Here is a 16,557-nt window from a genome sequence, read left to right as displayed (position 1 = left end):
CAATTGGATTCAATTTCGAGGGTTTCTTGGACTTTAGTAATTGATTACATAACACACCATAACCCTAAAATATTAGGTACCAATAGTACGTCGGTATATTAGTTGTTGAGCAATAAATGCATCTAGGAACTTGGTGCAACTGTATGGGAGAAGCTGCTCGATCTGGGCTTCAACTAAGCCATTAAAGCCATCAAAGCATAGAGGATTTTTGCAAATTGACTGCCATACCTGTAGCAGTACAATAGATATCTAGGATTTCTTTTAACTTGCATCTATCCATATACTATCGCCAAAAAGCATAACATTGACAAAAAGAAGATGGAATAGATGTCAAAAGTAGTGTTCTGCCAATTCTAATACCTCTTAGGGGCTAGAGCTCCTTTTCTTTTTGCCTCTGTTATGGCCGAGTCAATTTTAATACCTTTTAAAGCACCTTCTATTTTTGGCTTCTATAATATTCTATTTTTGCCTCTGTTATTTGTCCAAAATAATTGGGGCTTCATGTGAGATTTCTCCCGATTGACTTTGTTCGATGAAGAATTTTATACCATATTATGTTTGGTAAATTTGACTTGCTGAAAGAGTTAAGATTGTTAAGTTAATAGTGGTGGTTTTGGTCTCTTGACACTAGTGACCTTTGGTATTACATGCAATTAAAGTTTTTAAAAGGTTTGGGGACTCTCTATTGTAATGTTCTAGAGTTGAGTCGAAGGTTCACTTCACTGGGGCTAGGTGTTGGTCGACTTAGCTTCTTTTAAGTCGAGGAGTGATTGCTAGCTGGTTTTTCCCCAGTTGGAATTTTCCATGAAAAATCATGTGTGTCATTGCTATGTGTATAATTGTATTTTAATTATTTTCTTCCCCTATCAAATTTAATTATTAACAAGTGGTATCCGAGAAGCTGCTACTTGGTGAAGAATGCACTGTAATGTTTTGTCAAGCTGCAAAGGGGTTGAGAACACCGTATGGATGGCCCATCTAGAGACAACATGAGATTGTTGGTTTAGAAAGTATATGTAGAAGCAAAGACAAAAGCCAACATAGATGGAAACTATATCAGGATGTTGATTTCCATAAAGTGACATGAGGAGAGCACCTAGTGTGAGCAAGTGTGCGGAAGTGAGATAATGTTAGCTTAAGTGCTGGGACGACAATAATCGGGAAAAAAATAAATTACTTTGGAGATGGAAATTTGTAAACTACATGTAAATGAGCATATGTCTATGAGTCCTAGTTAGGCATGTATACCCCTACCCTTAAAGTCTTTATGTAGACCTAGGGGGCTGGGGAGGAGAGCATGTGGTTTTTCTAGATTGAATCCGAACAGTTTCCCTAGTAAAATTTAAAGGTGGGATTGTAACAATTGTTAGGTAGACTTGACCTAGTGAAAGAGTCAAGGTTTTTAGGTCAACAATGGTAGTTTTGGGCGTATTGGTGGCCCATAATATTAAACCTATGGTATTACATGTGGTTAAAGCCTTTTAAAGGCTTGGAGATTCTCCCTTGTAATGTGCCAAAGTTGAACAAAAAATTCACTTGGCCAAGGCCAAGGTGTTGGTCACCTTGGCTAAGTCAAAAAATTGTTGCTTTTAAGCCATGAAATAATATATCTATTGTTGAATTTATTTATTTATTTTTTCCAGGATAAATCATATGTGTCGATGTTAAGTATATTATTATTTTTAATTATTTTCCTCTCACATCAATTTGATTATTAATAAATTCATTTCCAAAATGCGGAAATTCCCTGCTCCCTACATGAAGGCTTATGGACAAATCAAGGCTTCAATAACTGCCATGTTGCCTTCCAATGCACAAGAGTCTAACTCAAGAATGGAATGGAGTCACTTGCAACAGTTTCGGTGAGTTGCATCAGTTGCATTACTATTTTAGGATTAATTGCAGTGAGGGGCAAACATTGATCCTTATGTCTAATTCATTGACGGGGCCTTTGACTATTTTTTTTTGCTACATCTGGCTCCCTAAAAGTTTTGTACTCGTCAAAGGACAATCTCTTTGGTAAGTTCCACATTTTATATGTCACAAATGTGATTCATTGTATGTATTTAACTTAAATGATAAATATCTAGATTCAACCTTAATACCCAAAGATTTATTAGCTTAAAATGCCTTCTTTGGGTGTGTGTAATTGAGAAGTTACAATCTGATTTTGACTTATTTTTCCTTAATGACATCAATATTATAGAAGCAGGAAAGGAATAAATCTCCAGCCAGTTCTTTAAAAGAATTAATATAAGTAAAGCCTTGGAGACCAAGGTTCAAATCTCATTGAGTATAGTGTCCTGCTATGATCTCGGCTCAAGGAATAAAATCCCCTTATCCGTGAGTCTCGATTCTCGTTAAATTATAAGAATTTGGTATATCTGGCTTGCAGGTTGTCAGATATACTCTTGGTGTTATAGTGGCAGCAACGAGGGTTGACCCTGGGTCTCCCTTAGATTAGTCCAAGCAGTTACTGATTCACCATATGATAAAAATAAAATATAAGTAAAGCCTTCCTCCCAACCAATTTGTGCTAAAAGAAATCATAAGGCTTACTATGCTTTGTCAATTGGAACTCTATTATAGTTATCATAGAGGAGAAATCCCTCTAGAGTTTAGAACCCTCGTGTTCCTTGAGGTATTATTTATGTGCCTAACGCTCGTTCAAATGAGATTCTCTATGAGCATGCAAGATTGAAAAATTGGTATCAAGTTTCTATCACCCAAAATAATTTTTTTTTTTTAGCAAAAAAAATCAAAGGAGTTTGTCAATTTTTGGTATCCCACGTATATATCTCTATACAGGAAAATTTTAACTTGATCATTACCATAAAAAATTGGTAGTTTTTCCAATCTCAATACCATAGATATATATCAGAGAATGGTTTTATTGGTATTCTTCACGCTTCCTGATTTATCTGTTAAAAAAAGGTAAGTTGGTTTTCTTTCTTCCGCAATATTTCTTTACAGGAGAGATTCACAACATAAAATTCTCTGTCCCTATTCGCTGTGAATGAGAAAACAACCATCGAAAGGCCCCATCAAAGGGATATGGATGCACGTAAATTTGGATATTTTCGCACGATTTTGAACTTTATTTATTTTTATCAGAAAATAATTGACTTACCCCGCAAGCAATGGCACGCGAGTTTTGCATTGACGCAATGGCACGCATATCGCATTCTCTCACATTAAAAATATTGTGGCCATTTTAATTACCACCCTGCTTGGTTACTGGAGATTGGCATATCAGTGTGAAAGAGTCCATAACAATTCGTTGCAGGATTAATGGAGGCTGAAGTAATCCCTAATAATGGCACGCGAGTTTTGCTTTGACGCAATGGCACGCAGATCACATTCTCTCACATTAAAATATTGTGGCCATTTTAATTACCACCCTGCTTGGTTACTGGAGATTGGCATATCAGTCTGAAAGAGGCCATAACAATTCGTTGCAGGATTAATGGAGGCTGAAGTAATCCCTAACCTTCCAAGGGATGTCGGGTGCGAGTGTAATGCCCCTTGCTTTGCACCATATCGTAAGACAGGTGTCCAAAGAGTGGGAGAGAGAATTGAGGAATCCTCAGTTTTATGTGGACAGAATAAACTCGGAAAAGAGCGAAAAACTCATATGTATTGTTCCTCAGGGGAAAAACTCATATGTATTGTTCCTAAGGGGAAATCGAATGACCCTGAGGAAAACGTTTTCACTCTGTATGATCCTCAGGAGAAATCCTGGTTTTCAGTACCATATATTCCGCAGAGCGGAAGAGCGAAAAACTCATATGTATTGTTCCTCAGGGGAAATCGAATGACCCTGAGGAAAACGTTTTCACTCTGTATGATCCTCAGGAGAAATCCTGGTTTTCAGTACCATATATTCCGCAGAGCGGAGAGCCGCTCTGCGGAATATATGGTACTGAAAACCAGGATTTCTCCTGAGGATCATACAGAGTGAAAACGTTTTCCTCAGGGTCATTCGATTTCCCCTGAGGAACAATACATATTAGTTTTTCTCTCTTTCCCGAGTTTATTCCGTCCACATAAAACAGGACAAGATAAGCTCACTGTGAAAGAAGGCACAAGATAAGCCATCATTATTACTGTATTGTAAGATACTTCAGTGCTGTGTAAAAGAAGGCACAGCAGGACAAGATAAGCCATTACTGTGAAAGAAGGCACAACGAGACAGATAAGCCAAAGGCATTGATGCAGCTAGGTTATGAATTAAGGTACTGACAATTCTTGCTGTATTCTAATTTGCATTTCAATATCATAAAATCTCATTTTGTTCCTTCCAATTTTAGTCGCTGTTTATGGATGGACAGAGCGTCCATCATTGAACCCATCAGTTTATTGACCAAAGCCAATCCAGTTGTGATTCTGGTAGGTCCAAGATCTATACCGTCAGTGCCCATTAGCCCTTTGCTTTTTGAAATTAATTGGGAAACAACAAATGGGCTTGTTGTTGATTGCAAAGATTCTACTATGCAGATTAGATGCTGGAGTCTGTCTGTAGATTTATAGGCCGAGTTTGGTATTGAAAGAAAAAATAAACCCAGTGACTTTCAAGTAGGTATGTAACATCCACGACTTCCGGATTGAGTTCACATTACAAAGGGTTTTCTATCCAGATTAATGTTGGCAACAGAATCGCCATATCTCACAGTTTAGGGCGATATCATATCTCTGTGTCGGTGTCTGCTATTCCCTAATTCTTCGTATTCATGAAAGACTGAAAGAATCGCTTGATATAATGTTTGTAAATGCCTTTCAGCTGACCGTGCTAGATAAATTTCAATCAGGGTTTTGATTCTTAGTGAATATTCCAATGTAGAATTTCCACTTATCTGTGTCAAGAAAATAACCCATGGCCAAAGTAACGGAGTCCGGTCCTATTTAGAACTATTTACTAAATATTTCTTAGTATCTTACTTCTAATTTGTTTAATTTTGTCCTCTCTCCCAATATTTTATGTTCATCTAAATATAGGGTTGTTTGCCAGGTAGTTGCAGATTGTTTGGCTTTCCACCAGTGCGATTCTGCATTTCAGGCTTTCTTCAGACTCTCTATTGAGAATACCTGCTCAAGCAGCATCTTGGTTGACTCTAATATCCATCATACGAAAAAGATAATTGCAGTTGTTACCAGTCAGGGCTGTGGGACAATCATATTTGTCCTAGGGATTCCAGTTTGCTTCGAGAAAATTTTCAAGGTACTCATTCTGGTCTTATGTCAATAAATGCTGCTACTTGGAGATTCCTATTTAGCAGGTCTATTTAATGGCAGGCTGGTTAGCTCTTTATTTATGACAAAGACATTTTCATACAAGGAGAGGTTTGTGAAAAACCTTATTTATGACAAAGACATTTTCATACAAGGAGAGGTTTGTGAAAAACCTTATTTGCACTGATAAGAAATCGATGTGCCTTCGCCCTTGCTACAACCCATCCTGGTGCCACCGACGTTGTCGCTGTCTATCTAGCAACTATATTATCTTTCTAATGAAAACCTCCAATGCCCAAGGTTTTATATTTAGCAGCTGGGGTAGCTGCACTGCGCAAAGGGCCTGAAAATTGATCCAAAGATATATACACTCCAAATATTGTGGCAAGTACCGTGTATACTGTCTACAAAAACATTTCAATTTTTAAATTTAACGGTTTGCAGAACCTATGCATTTTACTGAAAATTTTAGAAAAGTAAGCCTGTCTTGTCCCATTCAAGACAAGTCACATAACACAAGATCATGCCAAGCTCTATCATATGTAAGTGTTTCATTCTTTTAATCAAACAAAGCTCTCCCAGCATCATCACTCCCATGTCATATCTTCTCAAATCATTTCAGTTTCCTATGTTTGTCAAGGAGTTGTCGTAGCTTCTAAATCTGATTTGCTACAACTGCCCTGACCTCTTAAACTCAATGTATGTCTGTGTCCTATGTTTATTAACTGTGATCCAGATGTCATATTAGCATCTACACAGTCCATCTCTTGAAAACATGGATTTTTTTTATTTAAAGTTCAACTTTAACGGAAAGGAAGAGATCAAATCACTGATATGTAAATGCAATTGATGATTTGCATAAACATAACAAAACAGTAAAGGGGACTAGCTCAGTCATCAACTGCAGAACCCACCTCCCATTTGCTGAAGTGTTAGTAAAACCAGGTTAGCTCTTGTTCTTCAAATCTTTTGTGCTGGATTTTCTTGATACAATGTAACTGCTGTATACATACCATCATGTGTTGTCTTCATGGAAAAAACATAATATTTTATAAAGTCCAATAACAGTTTGTTAATCCAAATAAGTACTACTAGTGCAAGCATTGGCAAAATATTAGAAATACATACACAGCTAACTGGATCTATTCGCTAAGGTGACACAATACTGGCATTGAGTGGAATTAAAGTGAACAGGCATAGGTGTATTAAAGCATAAATTTGTGTATATTGCAAGTGCAGACTGAAACATACAACACCTTATTGTCAATTATGCCATAGTTTTTTCTTTTTCTAAATGCAAATTATTTGAAAACCTCCAATGCCCAAGGTTTTATATTTTCTATTCCGCACTAACAAAAAATAGGCAGATTAGATCAATCCCCCGAAGAGTCAATCCTGAAGTCATTTTTCTTAAAAAAGGTTCTAGTTCTAGAAACAAAACAAAGGGAAGTGAAGTTTCTTTTTTCTTTGAGGTTGAGATGAAAAGTTCAAATCAATTCACTAACGCTAATAAAAAGCATTCGATAAAGAACTGGATAATCCATTAAACAATCAATGTGGGGTATAAAGAGAATCTTTTAGGGGAAAAATTGCCAGTGTGTTGATTGGTATATGACAATTTTGCAGTTCTTGTGTATTTTTCTGTTGACTGTCCTCTAGGACTAAGACACCCTAGTCTCCATGTCGAGAGTCAAGAGGACTGTTTCCGCTTAAGATAGAATTTTGTAGTTCTTGTCTATTTTTCTGTTGACTATCCTCCAGAACCAAGGAATCCTAGTATCCATATCAAGAGTCAAGAGGAGTGTTTCTGCTGAAGACGTTATTTGCCCTTAAAGGAATTGGTGACTGGAAATAGGTTTATAACTCTATTACAATTTTGTCATGTCAATTAAGCTGATTGGATCCATGCCTTCTTTACTTGAAAGGTGATGGGTGGTAAGGTGGACATTTATCTGAAATGAAATTTTATTAGCATCCACGGAAAGCCCTGAACATCTACATGAGGAGTAAAGCAATTACAGTTTTACGAAGAATTTATCTCCCCTTTAACTCCAATCTATAAAGGATCTAAAAGTATATCCGGTTACACTGTATATATTCCGTGTCTAAACTGTCTAAACATGTTCTCTGATATTGCAAGACATCTTTCATGTAGATGGCAACTTGCTTGGCAGACAAGCAAAGCAAACTCTGTATAGTCTTCACATCTCACTTTATTAAGCGTTTTTCTCTTATCTGGTCGTCTCTTGCAGAGTTCAACATCACATGTACATTATCTTCAATTATTTCAAATCTTAATATTGCTATAGAGATGAAAGTACACGCTAGATTTGTAGATATCTCTTCGTAGATAATAACAGATAATAGCATTTGAGCTCTTCTGCAATAATTATGTGGATTGACAGAAGAATTTCAAATTGAATGGAACAAGAAGGGGCAGCTTATCTTCCTTTTCATACAGGCTAGCATCATAGAAAGCTTGGCATATCCTTCCAAACATGGTTCAAAATGGAGGATTGGGCAGTCATGTATTAGCAAATGGATAAACTCTGAATATGCGGAGTCATCCCATTCTTTAGCTTCAGTTGCAAATAAATATGATGTCTCCGACATGCAAGCATATTGAAGAGGCGAGGTACATAAGAATGACCACAATACATGTTATTGAAGCAAATCAAGACTCAAGTACTGTGCAGCATGCCAAACCAGACAGCTACCAGTGTCTTGGGTGGTTCTTCAATCCGGAGCTCCAGACAGAAGAACCAAGTCCAGCAAAAGCATTCTTTATGGATGATGGACTATAAGTAGCTACTTTGGTTCATATTTTGTGGAGAAACATCTCAGTATAATGAGTTTCATCAGTTATAACTCATAAGGCTATGTAGTATGAAGCAGTTGTAATTGCCTTACAATTAGATATGAACCCAGAGACAATTAACAGGAATTAGAAATTGCATACATGGAACATAACATGGTTGAGTATGGTCCCCAGTAAAAGTAGTATGGAATCTTGAATTATGGCATTCTGTCTAGTTTCTAGGATCCCTGGATCCGGGAAGACATTTGTACATCCCCTAAAGTCCCTTATACAATTATTCCAACTAATATCTGTTATATCGCATCTATACATACATGATTAATCCTAAAGAAAATTGCCCCATCTGGAATCTCTCCCCCCCTTCCACCATAATCATAAATAGAGATGAGTTATTCTACTTCTGTCATGTTAGACAGAGGGTTAGCCTCATAGCAGGTTTCTGAATGCCTGGATCCTCATAGAGCAGATTCTGAAGATTGATAGAATTAAGATTAGCCACAAGGTTAAGCCCTTTAATTAATTAAGGATCAGGTCATTTTGAATCCCAGTTTAGTCTTTCGGTAAAGGATCCATAACTATGTTTTAGAGGTTTTGAATTTTGAGCTATTTCAATTTGATGTATTGAAGTGTTTTAAACAGATACCCTGAATCTTACCTATTACATTAATGTATTGAAATGTTATACTCCAATAGATACTTGAATTTTATTGCATATTTAATTCATTTTAATATAACAGAAGAAAATGGTTATACTCATCTGATGGAGTGAGTTAATATGTACACACTACAGAAAATTGCACTTCAAGTGGTGTTCGATATTTATAACATGAATTGTCGCTCATATGTTTAGTCAATATTCGTGTTCCCTCATTTGTATAGGGATTTGAAGAATGAAGAAGTGGGACTTGATCAATGAGTTGGAGGTTGAGGACCCAAAAGGAATGACAGAGTTTTCGGTGGAAGATTTGACATGGACGGAAGTAGCAAGAGACCAAGTCGCGTATTGTCGACTTGAGGATTTTATAAGTGGAGAGCAATTGAGGGAAAGTACACCTACTCAATTTGTTGCTAAAACTCGATGAATTAAAGATGTGAAGGATATCAAGAAGACAAATTCTTCAACATATCTAGAATATGTTGTGTGAGTCTCTCTCTCTCTCTCTCTCTATATATATATATATATATAATATTTTGATTTTAAGTTCACTATGTCAAACATGCATAAATATTTTATTTAATTTTTGGTAAATTATTGATCACCAGATATTGGTGTGCCTATGGTCCAAATCGTGTACAAGCCAGCAATGTAGCTGAAGTTCGAGTGTTCTTTTGAGGAGATATATCAAGATATGGGGCACTCCTTTGAAGCCCAAACACAGTATCTACAACAAGAAATTGGGCGTGCTTGTGATGGGAGTTATAACCAGTAGCAGGGATAACTTAACAGCAGAGGAAAGGTGCTGATTTGATGCTACTTTTGGGCCTGTCCACATTCATTTATGACAGCAGAGGAAGGCACAGTACTTGAGATGGTTATTTCAATTATTTTTGGATCTGTAGTCCTGCTGGTATAAATAGTTACAACCAGCATTAGAGGTTCATGAGGGAGTTAACTTTACTGATTACATGAAGGGCACCCTCAATGAGGAGTTACATTAGGGTGACTTGCTGGAAAGTCATTATTTACTTGAGTTATGCCAGCCAGGAGGGCACACTCCTTGGCTGTTACTTTAGATCTGATAGCGTTTAACTATGAGCAATATTTTAATTGAGTGACAAAGGCATTTCTCAACTAGTTGTAAAAGAGGAACTTAAATGCATACTTAATAAAGCTTATGACAATATAGTTTTGTGCCAGTGTCATAAAGGAGTTTCTGTGATGTGGGAAACAACTTCAGTTGCTGTAGCTTGGAAAACAACTATTGCAAGTTTTATCACTGCTTAATGATCACCAAAAAGTCCCCCAAGGCATGCTTAGTATTTGTATTGAGGGAATTAAAATATAAAACTCTTTTAATAAGAAAGTTCGATTCACTATTTGAGAAAGGCATGGAGAATTTGTTTTTGTGTATTTACATGGGTCTGGAATGTGCATGGAAATAATCTTGGATATTTGATGAGGAGCTCTACTGATCTGTGGGTGTTGTAGTTCTACACATTGTAAGGGGTGTTTTTTTGTGGCCTCATGAGATTCTTGAATGTTAGTTTAATGGTCATATCATGTTTTTATTATAAAGTATTGATGTTTTGTATTAATTTAATAGTTGATTGGTTATAAATTAATTGTTAAATGATTGTAAAATAAAAATGTTTTAATTGAATATATATAAACAGTTACCCTACGTAACAGCAGAAGTACATTGTTCTTTGAAATTCCAGATAAGCTAGGCATTCCAGCTCCATGTCTAAAATTCCCAGCTTACAAAAGACTGCTAACAAAGATTTCCAACAGTTCACACAAGTATAAATCCTGTAAAAGCTTCCTAGTATTAGTAAAACCTTGAAATACATCAGAAAAATAAAAGATGTTACAGCTGTCAGCTTCTTCCATTCCTTGGGTAGAGTGCACTGGTTCCAAATCTCCTATTTCCATGGCTTCAAAGAGCTGCCACACAGTGTCTTCTTCCCTGATTTCTCCAATCTCTGCAGAGTCCAAGTTTATGTGATTGGAAGCACCTGAAATATCATTCTGACTTTACTGTGTGCTTCTTAGGAAAGCACATTCCATTTCCAACTGCATCACCCTTTGATTCAAATGGGGCAGAATCCCCATAATAGTATCATTTTGTGAAGAAATTTGGTGATCATGAGTCTGTAATTTCACTGTAATTGTGCCAAGGGCATCCCTGTTGTCCTTGATTAACTCCTTGTGCACCTGAAAGTCTCGCTTTACCTCTTGATTATAAATATACAGGACAGTCTCAGAATTGATGTGCTCAGACAAAGGAGAATAGGCCTGAAAATGCAGAAAACCTGACCCAACTTATATGAGGGTTTGCCACTACAAATTTAAGTCTCCCAATGCAGGATGGGATGCCACAGATAATGCCAAGGGCCAAAGAATGGAAAGATTCCTCTAGTAGTCCAATAAATTAGAAAGAAAACCCGAAAATTTGGAGGAACTTGTAGTCAAAATGAGCCAGAGGTGAAATGTACAGAGGTAGCCAGAACTCTGAATAGAGCTTAAGATGAAAAGGACAGAATCCCACTTGAAACCAAAGCCTGGTTGCAGAGGATGACGAAGCAGAGTTATTTTTGTTGGTGAAGAAGGGGAAGGTAGATTATTCACGTTAGGGGGTATGTGATGACAAGTATGCAAAAGGGTAGAGGCTATAAAGAAGAGATTAAGGATTTTGAAGATGGAAGAGCAAGCATTGCCTGCCAACACTCTGATTGAAGCACTTGATGCTTTAGAAGAGCTCATAGAAGCAATATTGAAACAATGAACCCAAATGAGGTGTGAAGTTTTACTTTCTTGAGGAGATTTAAAACCTAGATGTAGTAATAGATTGGGTTCAAGAAGCAATAATTTGACATTGAGGACATAGTTGAAGATTGACCCAGAAGAGTAAAGTTTGTTGAGAAGAAGATTAAGTCCCAGACAACGAGTTGAGGGAATTATTAGGCCTTGTTTAGGTGATTTTATAATTTAAAACAAAAGGATATGTCAGTGCAAGAGTATAGAGAGTAGTTAATGAAATTGCAAATTTTAGGGGAGGATAGGTAACCTATACTGATCAGGGCCTTAAGAGATGAACTTGAAAGGGAATATAAAGTATGAAATCTCTTTTGAATGGATGGGACCAAAATCTTGTGACTTGAATCTTGGGAAATGGAATTAAGTGATAACTCTTATCGACGAGAAGTGGGTTCCTTTATGGGACTTGGATGTTGCACAACTCACATGAATAGAAAGGATGCCAATAAGTTTAGAAGGGAAGTAATGGCTGAAGGGGTTTAGATTCCTTCTTCACCATATATGGACTGTCTCCTAATGGTAGAATTGGATCTCTCTAAATAAGATGGAAGAGACAATACACCTACTATGTGGCCATGGACGACCAAGGAAAATGTTGGATGACGAAATTTGGTGAAGCAGGAATACCTCTATAACTAAGTTGCATGATATGGGGAAATGGAAACCTGAATTTGAAACAGAAATGTGATGGAAATGTGACCCCTCAAATTAGGAAACAAGGAAATTTTGAGTTTTAACATTATGGTTTAGAATATAGATTCATGATTTAAAAGATACTTTTTTTATTTCAGATCCAAAATTCTGGTCACGCAGTTTTTACTCCAAAAGTAATAAGCAATAAGATACTTTTTTATTTCTAGAGGCTTCTAGAGATCTCCAAAAAATGTGATTAAAACCTAATTACTAAAAGAATTAATATTTAATTACTTTAAAATGAATTTTAGTGGGCTGTGGGCCAAAAATAGGACACATAAGCGCATTGTATGGCCCAACACACATTGTATAGATGCTGAAACACATCACACAGATGTTGAAACTTGGTCTACAGCACCTGAAACAAGTTTCAGCTGGGCTGAAATGTGTTTCCACAATGTGAAACAATAGGCCACACAAGTGCGCTGGATGGCCCTACGCACGTACAAACATTGACATATGTCATATGGATTTTGAAACTTGGTGAATGACGTTTCAACAATGTGAAATGTGTTTCAGCCTGGGATGAAACATGTTTCAACAATGTGAAATGTGTTTCAGCCCCACTGAAATGTGTTTTAATGATTTTTTGCCCCATTGTGAAGGACAAATTTTAAAGATGCTCGACCCGGATTTGGGCGGCATGATACTTCAATGCACAGTGTCCACTTTTCCACCATTCCGTGAGCTTAGAAGCACTGCATAGTGACAACAACAAAATAGATTCATGTTAGAATACTTTAATATGATAAAATATCCTGATTGAAATTGATTATTTTTATTCTACCTCAAGTTTGAATGCACATCCTTGAAAAATAACACAAAATCAAATATCAGTGATAAGACTTTGGGCATAAAGAGAGCATCTTTATTTTTCTATTAGCATAAAGAGTTAATAATGCACGCACATGTTAATAATGCATGCATGCTCATGAAAATGAGGATGTAGCATGACAAGAAGAAATGAACCATTTAAGACAAACCTTGTCATGCTATCAAGGATTCTAAGGATTTCAAAATATCATCTTTTAGTAAGATTGACTAAAGAAACCCTGGAAAATGGTTTTTCCTGTTACATTTTCAAAAACATTGCTATATCCAGCGATTTCGATTGCAGTTGACTGTTAGTGTTTTCCAGAGCTACTGCTGACATCTTGAAAGAGGGATTGCATTGGGTGGAGGGTTCCAAATAGAGAGAACACTCCTATGCTTATCCAGACCTCCATCAACAAGAGGCAATATCCAAGAAGTCCCAGTAAGATGGTTTTTTTTGTTGGAGTTTGGAGTTTGGAGTTTGGTAGTTTTTGTGGATGTGTCTACGTATGAGGTCTTGCTTAATGAGTTGGTTAGCTTCTGGCTTCATGCTTGCTATATGAAGATGGGGTCTTGCTGCTTCATCTGGGCGCCTGCTTCATCCCAACTTATTAGTTTCTGATTGGGCTTGAGAGGAAGGGCAAGGACTCTGGAGGGCTGAAGGCTTGGGATCGAGAGCCTCCTTATCTTGTCCAAGCGTTATGAACGGGTTCCTTATCTTATCCAAGCGTTGGGCCCGGCTTACTTATAGGAAGGATAAGCTCATATATAATAGGTTGGTTTCGACAGGGTATTGACCTGAAAACCCATCCGCTTCTTATTCGCTCTCTACTCTACTCCCACCCACCTTATGAATTTCAGCGCTGGTCCATAATTCTCACAACCTCTGGCATCAGGTCCATTATCTCTCCTGCTAGTCTTGGCTGAGCAAAAGAAACGTTCTCTCTATCTTATCCCACTAGATTATCCCAGCTCGGGAAAGAGATATGTCACAAGCCCTACCCTTCCTTCTAAAGCCCTACCCTAAATCATGTGTGCTAAATGTTTCCTCCTATGGCCACACAGTGTGAATCATCAACTGGTATACTTATTTGATAGGATTGCATCTGTAATTTCAACAAACATTTTTGGTTGAAGTGATTCTAATGTCTCCACAAATAGTTAACACAACTTTCTCTTCTTCCTTTTGATTCTAGCCATTCCAGCCTATGGATGGTCTCCATATTTTTTAATTCTAGCCATTCCAGCTTATCAGTGCTCCTTTTGCTAGCTAATGCTCTTATATGATGGATGAAAAATAGTAATCCTTCTGCTCCAAGGTGCTGAACCAACATCTCTTGCAACAGCCCTAAACCCAAGTGAGTTTAGTTGATTGTGTTTTTTAAAATGCCCTCTATTATGTTGGAATCTCGTGCTTAACCTCCACTTTTCATGGAATTTGTAAGAATTTTCTTATTTCTTTCATCTAGTTAATCAGAATGAGATCTCTATTGGATCTAAGTAATAAGGTCTCAACAGTCAATTTGATTTGAGGAGTCAGTGTGATCAATCAATGAGATCTAAGATGGAATGAGTTACATTTATTTAATGTTTAAATTTGTGATTATGAATTAATAAAAAATGAGAGTGTGTGTTTAGTGTTCTCCATTTTTAAACTTTGTCCCTCAGTATTCATGTTTTTGTTTTTCATGTCTTCATTTTTACATCGTATCAGTGCATATGCTGACCATGCTTCCACTACACTGGTGGTAGCAACATTAGCAACATTAACATCAATTTCTCCTTTTATCCTTTTTTTGGATGAGTGAGCATCTATGGTTGGAAGTATGTCCAACTCATACAAGTCTGCTGCAACTTTTTGGAGGTGATGCTTTCAGCTTATGAAGCTACAAGCTGTCAATGTTGCTCAAGGAAAATGGGTCATGGAGCATTGCAAGTAGTACTAAGCCCAAGCCTTTACCACCACAAGATGTTGTAGAAACTGAAAGGTTAAGAAGTGAAAAGCCCATGCAACTACTGTATTGAATATTGAAAATTCGATTGTAGCTCAAGTAAAAGGGCAAAAGAAGCATATGACAAATTAAAAACTTTCTATGAGAACAAAGATTGGCCTGTTAATTTTTCAAGTAAAAATGCTAGCAGAAAGCATGTTGGCAGATGTCATTGAGCAACTAGTAGATGCTGGGTCCAAATATGAGAAGGAATATAAAATTTTAATCCTCCCAGATAGTCAAGCGAAAGAATGGATATCAAATGCAACACATACAATGAATTGGGAATTTAGTATTGGCAGTTACAATCTCACAAGAATGTAAAATACAATCATTTTGTCATATTAAGTCGACATCTAGACAAGGATTGTAGGAAAAAGTGTACAGGAGAAGTAATGCCAAAGTGAATCAAATTAAAATGGGAATTTTACTCAACTCATGGAAACAACTTTCCCTTTTGCTGGATGCATTGGAACCTATAAAAGATATACTATTCTGTAAGTTCCTTTTAATGCTAAAGTATTCTTTATGTCTGATTACTAATTAGCAATGGTGGGTTGTTTAAGGCATTAGGGTTAGTAATTTGTATAAACTTGAAAATGTAGCAGACGATGAATGTATATATGTGTGCTAAATGTTGTACAAAAGTAATGAAATTATCCTGTTCCTTTAGCTCATGGGAGGTGGAAAGAGCAGAAGGGTGACCTTAAGAGTTGTCGAGGCTTCCTAACCCTGAGCGTTTACACTTGCAGGTCCCGAGGAGGTTGAGTAGACTTAGGTTGGACAGTGGACTCAGATTTCTCTTTAAAATATGGTTAATGCACTGCAGAGATCCATATTTTATTTTAACCAGATTTAGTGATGCCCCTATTGTGGTTGGAATTCTACATCGAATATATGAAGAGAACAACAACAATATTGATTCTGTTGAACAGCGCAGAGTATAATTTACCTATTAAAAATGGAAGAGCGACCTTGCCTGATCAACAATATCTTCACTTGTCTATATATGCAAGAATGAGCTTGCCGGGATTCAGCACTGTGAGCGGACCTGCGAGGTGAGCCAGCGCCGTGAGCGGGATGCAGTGTATGCTCGAGAGGGGTTGCAGAGGAGCTTCGACGGGGGAGTTCATTTGGAAATGCGCCAGCACGACGGGTGCCAGCTCGGAGGTGGTGGGTCCCTCGCTCCCAGAAAAGTTTGATGCGATGGGCAGTCAAGCTCCCGGAGAAACGATGGATGGCGGATGGAAGGGCATGGGCATGGATGGTAAAGGGGGCCTCCATACGGGCATTTAATGCCCTATGGCAGGCTAGTTAGCTCCTGCCTGGATGGTAAAGGGGGCCTCCATACGGCATTTAATGCCCTATGGCAGGCTGGTTAGCTCTTGCCCAAATTTACACCATTAACAATTAAAAAATAGATGAAAATTCAAAATAGTGTGAAACCATTCAAATTTACACCATTAACAATTAAAAAATAGATGAAAATTCAAAATCGTGTGAAAACATACAAATTTACACCATTAACAACACGC

The 16,557-nt window shown here is 37.2% G+C and overlaps 1 long non-coding RNA gene across 1 annotated transcript; it reads left to right on the top strand.

The window, feature by feature from the left end:
• Positions 1 to 3,906: 3,906 nt before the first annotated feature.
• Positions 3,907 to 10,037, top strand: LOC149147797 (uncharacterized). The gene is made up of 4 exons (XR_016262942.1): positions 3,907 to 4,235; positions 5,009 to 5,218; positions 8,927 to 9,188; positions 9,311 to 10,037. It is a non-coding gene; the product is annotated as an uncharacterized LOC149147797 (long non-coding RNA).
• Positions 10,038 to 16,557: the final 6,520 nt, after the last annotated feature.

Source organism: Pinus tabuliformis, chromosome 9, assembly GCF_031772625.1.
Source record: "Pinus tabuliformis cultivar Carrire ecotype Pingquan chromosome 9, CPIR1, whole genome shotgun sequence".
NCBI lineage: Eukaryota > Viridiplantae > Streptophyta > Pinopsida > Pinales > Pinaceae > Pinus > Pinus tabuliformis.
This window is presented reverse-complemented; position numbering and strand designations above follow the sequence as displayed.